The 6,029-nt window shown below is 33.6% G+C and overlaps 1 pseudogene; it reads left to right on the forward strand.

Annotated features, from left to right (window-relative positions):
* Nucleotides 1–6,029, forward strand: part of LOC106471473 — a 50,502-nt pseudogene that overhangs the window by 5,011 nt on the left and 39,462 nt on the right.

Consider the following 6,029-nt stretch of genomic DNA (forward strand, 5'->3'; position numbering starts at 1 on the left):
GTGAGCAACAAGAGCAGGCCATACAAAGTAAGAAAGATAGGGAGCAACAAGAGCAGGCCATACATAGTAAGAAAGATAGGGAGCAACAAGAGCAGGTCATACAAAGTAAGAAAGCTAGGGAGCAACAAGAGCAGGCCATACAAAGTAAGAAAGATAGGGAGCATCAAGAGCAGGTCATACAAAGTAAGAAAGATAGGGAGCAACAAGAGCAGGCCATACAAAGTAAGAAAGATAGGGAGCAGCAAGAGCAGGTCATACAAAGTAAGAAAGATATGGAGCAACAAGAGCACGTCATACAAAGTAAGAAAGATATGGAGCAACAAGAGCAGGTCCTGCTCTTGTTGCTCCCTATCTTTCTTACTTTGTATGCCATACAAAGTAAGAAAAATAGTGAGCAACAAGAGCAGGTCATACAAAGTAAGAAAGATAGTGAGCAACAAGAGCAGGTCATACAAAGTAAGAAAGATATGGAGCAACAAGAGCAGGCCATACAAAGAAAGAAAGATAGGGAACAGCAAGAGCAGGCCCTACAAAGTAACACAGATAAGGAGTAACAAGAGCAGGACATAAGAAGCAAAAAAGAGAGAGTTAGTACAACTTTTAAAAGTTATACTACAGAGTGGCGTGATTAACACAAAATTACTATTTAGTAAACTCTTAAAAGGTTAGCGCAAAATTATTGACTAATAAAAACTAGATGGAAGTGATTAGCACAATATTACTACCTAGTACAAATTGAAGTGATTAGCACAATATTACTATCTAGTACAAAGTAAAGTGGTTAAAACAATATTACTATCTAGTACAAAGTAAAGTGGTTAAAACAATATTACTATCTAGTACAATTAACACAATATTACTACCTAGTACAATTAACACAATATTACTACCTAGTACAAAGTGAAGTGATTAGCACAAAATTACTATCTAGTACAAAGTGAAGTGGTTAAAACAATATTACTACCTAGTACAATTAACACAGTATTACTACCTAGTACAATGTGAAGTAATTAGCACAAAATTATGACATCACACAAAGTGTAGGGGTAAGTACAAATTTACCATCTAGTAACAGTAAAGTTGTTAGCATAAACTACCGTTAATTGTAGATAGAACACACTAAGTATTTGATTTTGGACTTTCTCAAGTTTAACAGGAATTCAACAAACTTATCGCAGGATAGGCTTCTGAGATAAATAGCTGAACCTGGGATTTTGTTTTCCTTCTCGTCATGATTACTAGCATAATCACATAATTTTAAGACATGCGGATGTTTAGTTTCCTTCCTTGGTAATGTTTTCTCGCTATTTCCTGAGAAGTAGTCTACGGAAATAAATAAGCACTTCCTTAGTAATGTTTTCTCGCTACTTCTTGAGAAGTAGTCTACAGAAATAGATAAGCACTTCCTTGGTAATGTTTTCTCGCTACTTCCTCAGAAGTAGTCTACGGAAATAAATAAGCACTTCCTTGGTAATGTTTTCTTGCTACTTCCTGAGAAGTAGTCTACGGAAATAAATAAGCAAGATTTAGAGAAGCTTAATAAGAATTCGTTTGTCTTAGAAAGAAAATCAGGGGAATAGACATTAAATATTGCCTCATAATGGTTAGGATTACTGTGTATATTTACCTTTCTTTATTATTTACATGCCTTTGACAACATTGTCTTTAAACGATGTACGCTCAATGCTAAATATGGCATTCATATGTCTATATTTGTTTAACCGGTTGTTGTGAAAGGAAACTCGAACAGTTGGAAAAGTTTGAATTATAGATCTAAGCAAGGGCGCCAGCAGACAAAAAAAAATAAGGGGGGATCAAGTAACTCAAGTTTGAAAAAATTATGAAATCGAAATACAAATACCTTATGATTTTCCAGTAACGTATAATAATAATTTTACATATCTAGTATTTTTTTGTTCTTTTTGAAAATCCAGGGGGGTTCAGGTGACCCCCTTGCCCCTTCCTGCGGGTGCCCATGGATGTAAGTATTATACAAGTTTTACTTGTTTGCTTTATAAAGTGTTAATGTAAAATCGTTTCCAGTTAACGGAAGAATAAATGGTAGCAGAAAGACTTAGTCTGAGGGTGTAACTTTACGTTAAATATTAGTTTTATTGTTAAACCAGAGTAAATAAGTTTACGGAAGAATGAATGGTAGCAGAAGGACTTAGTCTAGTGTGTAACTTTACGTTAAATATTAGTTTTATTGTTAAACCAGAGTAAATAAGGTTACGGATGAATGAATGGTAGCAGAAAGACTTAGTCTGAGTGTGTAACTTTACGTTAAATATTAGTTTTATTGTTAAACCAGAATAAATAAGGTTACGGATGAATGAATGGTAGCAGAAAGACTTAGTCTGATGGGGTAAATTTACGTTAATTATCAGTTTTATTGTTAGACCAGAGTAAATAAGGTTAGGGAAGAATGAATGGTAGCAGAAAGACTTAGTCTGAGGGTGTAACTTTACGTTAAATATTAGTTTTATTGTTAAACCAGAATAAATAAGGTTACGGATGAATGAATGGTAGCAGAAAGACTTAGTCTGAGGGTGTAACTTTACGTTAAATATTAGTTTTATTGTTAAACCAGGGTAAATAAGGTTACGGATGAATGAATGGTAGCAGAAAGACTTAGTCTGAGGGTGTAAATTTACGTTAAATGTGAATTTTATTGTTTGTTAGCTTTAGAGCAAAGCCTTATTGGACTATCTATTGTATCCACCGCGGAGAATCGAACCCCGGATGTTATCGATGTAAGTACGTAAATTTACCGCTGACCTACAGTGGGACTGTGAGTTTTAAGCTATAGTAATTTTGGATAGAACTTTCGGTATGTATTTGTTCAAAGCCGTGCTTTGTGCTATTCGCAGGTTCTGAAGAGCAGCGGACGAAGTATGCGGGTGAATGTCTTGTTGACGTAAAATGTCCAGAGAAATGTACTTGTGAAAGTACGGTGGTAGACTGCTCCCGGCAAGGCCTGGAAGATATCCCTAACGACATTCCGGTCTTTACCACAGAATTGTGAGTGAATAAAGTCCAGAAGGGAGGTTTTAAGTTATGTTCTTCTTTTGTTTGTCAGTTGATAAACTCTACATCTGTCAGCTCCAAGGGTTTTAAAAGATTTTTATCACAACGTCTATTACTTCATATAATTCAGTTACTTCTCTCTTTTTTTTTCTCTCGTTGTTTATTTGTATGGATATGTATTAAAAAGAAACTGAAGTACTTGGAGGTTCAAGGTTGTTAGGTAAAGAAATAATAATTATATTATTAAAGCGCGCCACCTGCAGAGTTTGTTATGGTAAAAAACAAAAAAATCTTTAAATAAAACGTCATTTGATTCACTTTTCTATGTCTTTAAGATCTCTGCTGAACAGTCTGACCAGTAGTATTGAGTACCATGTTGTCATTGAGTTAAAGCATTTGTAACGTTTGATTAGAAAAGGAAAGAAGAATTTTTGGCAAACTGTTATCAATATCAATATCAATATGATATTTCCAACCAGAACTTGCAAAGCAGGGTTCAAACTGGTCAGTTTAATGAAGACTAGCGATTAAAATGAAAAGTCTAACCGTGACCGAGAAATCATGTCTATGGACACTCTCATTAAAACTGATAAAGTAGTGTTTCAACTGGTCAGTCTAGTGAAAACTGACGAAGTGGGATGAAATGAAATGTCTAGCCGTGACTGAAAATTCTTGTCTTTGACATTCCGATTAAAACCGACAAAGTAGGGTTCAACTGGTCAGTCTAATGAAGACTTGCAGTTGAAATGAAAAGTTTAGCCGTAACCAAAAATTCAGTTGTTTGATAGTCTTTTCAAGACTGCTGAAATGGTCGCTGTTGGCATGTAAAGAACGATAAACCTGTCTAAAATGGTCACTGTTGGCATGTAAAGAACGATAAACGTATCTAAAATGGTCGCTGTTGGCATGTAAAGAACGATAAACGTATCTAAAATGGTCACTATTGGCATGTAAAGAACGATAAACGTATCTAAAATGGTCGCTGTTGGCATGTAAAGAACTAGTCGCTGTTGGCATGTAAAGAACGATAAACATATCTAAAGTGGTCGCTATTGACATGTAAAGAACGATAAGCATATGTAAAATGGTCGCTAATGACATGTAAAGAACGATAAACATATCTAAAGTGGTCGCTGTTGGCATGTAAAGAACGATGAACGTGTCTAAAATGGTCACTATTGGCATGTAAAGAACGATAAACGTATCTAAAATGGTCACTATTGACATGTAAAGAACGATAAGCATATCTAAAATCGTCGCATAAAAACAACAGACTGATCTTGATCTTAATCTCGACAAACTCGGTCTCGATCTTGACTGCATCAATGGGTACAATTAATATGTACTAAAGTGTTGCGTTTGACATCAAATACAAGATTTTTATAGATGTAGTCCGAAACGGATAGTTCCCATTTAGATACGTTTATCGTTCTTTACATGCCAACAGCGACTATTTTAGATACGTTTATCGTTCTTTACATGCCAATAGTGACCATTTTAGATAAGTTTATCATTATTTACATGCCAACAGCGACTATTTTAGATACGTTTATCGTTCTTTACATGCTAATAGCGACCATTTTAGATACGTTTATCGTTCTTTACATGCCAACAGTGACCATTTTAGATACGTTTATCGTTCTTTACATGCCAACAGAATCTTGAATAAAAACAAGAGCTATAGAAATAATAATAAGTTTACTTTTTGAATTTTTAGTCGAATAAAAATATATACTAATCTCGATCTTGGTCTCGATAGACGTGGTCGTAGTCTTGGTCTCACCCACCCGATCTTAACTACATCATTACATTGGTGGTGCCTAAAAATAGCAGTGGTTCCACATTCATCTCGTCTAAAGATCGTTTCGGAAAATATTATTGGATTGCACGTTTATTATTTTACCGTATTAAGCTATGCTATAATACACTGTACAATATTGTATTATAACCAGGTAGTTGTCTCTGAAAAAATATTATTGGATTGCACATCTGTTATTGTATACTGTATTTTACCGTATTAAGCTATGCCATAATACACTGTACAATATTATATTATAACCAGGTAGTTGTCTCTAAAAAATATTATTGGATTGCATATCTGTTATTGTATACTATATTTTACCGTATTAAGCTATGCCATAATACACTGTACAATATTATATTATAACCAGGTAGTTGTCTCTGAATGAATTGCTTTTCATATCTCTTATATTTAAAAACAATAAACTGAAAAAACAAAAGTTATACAACCTTTAAATGAAGGTAAGAAAGTCCAAATATCGGGGTGTATTTATGAAGTCAAAAGAAATAAGTTAATAAATATTTAATTCCTGCTTCATTAATGTAATACAACTTAGATCATTATGGTGAAGTAGTTATTATTGTTTTAGGCCTTTTTTGTTTATGATTAGATATTGTAAGATTTATTTTGACGTTATGAAATATTATGAATTAATAAGTTAAGAGAAGATAAATTAGTTTAGACTTTAAATATTTAATTCCTGCTTCATTAATGTAATACAACTTAGATCATTATGGTGAAGTAGTTATTATTGTTTTAGGCCTTTTTGTTTATGATTAGAGATTGTAAGATTTATTTTAACGTTATGAATTAATGTGACGTGAAATTTCGTTCCAGACGTATGAGCGAGAATAACATCAAGAAAATCAAAAACACCGGAATCTTCAAAAAACTGCCCAATCTTATCAGACTGTAAGTTTTCTCTTCAGAATATTGTAAGATTTTATGAACAGTTACTTCTCCTTCGATACGAATATTGAGAATCGTATGTCGTGGTTTCGGACATTCAGACGTTTTGTAGCCCCTGTTGACAATTTGTTTTTTTTGGGGGGGGTTTTGTTTTACAGTTTCAAATTAGCCAAAAGACATCATGTTTTGATGAATGACCTTTATGAAGTTTCATGACAAAAATGTATTTTTTTTAACTCGAAATATATTTGTAATGTTTATAAAATCAGTTTCAACATTTCCTGCTTTAGGC

The sequence above is a fragment of the Limulus polyphemus genome, unplaced genomic scaffold (assembly GCF_000517525.1).
Source record: "Limulus polyphemus unplaced genomic scaffold, Limulus_polyphemus-2.1.2 Scaffold4643, whole genome shotgun sequence".
In the NCBI taxonomy this organism is placed as follows: domain Eukaryota; kingdom Metazoa; phylum Arthropoda; class Merostomata; order Xiphosura; family Limulidae; genus Limulus; species Limulus polyphemus.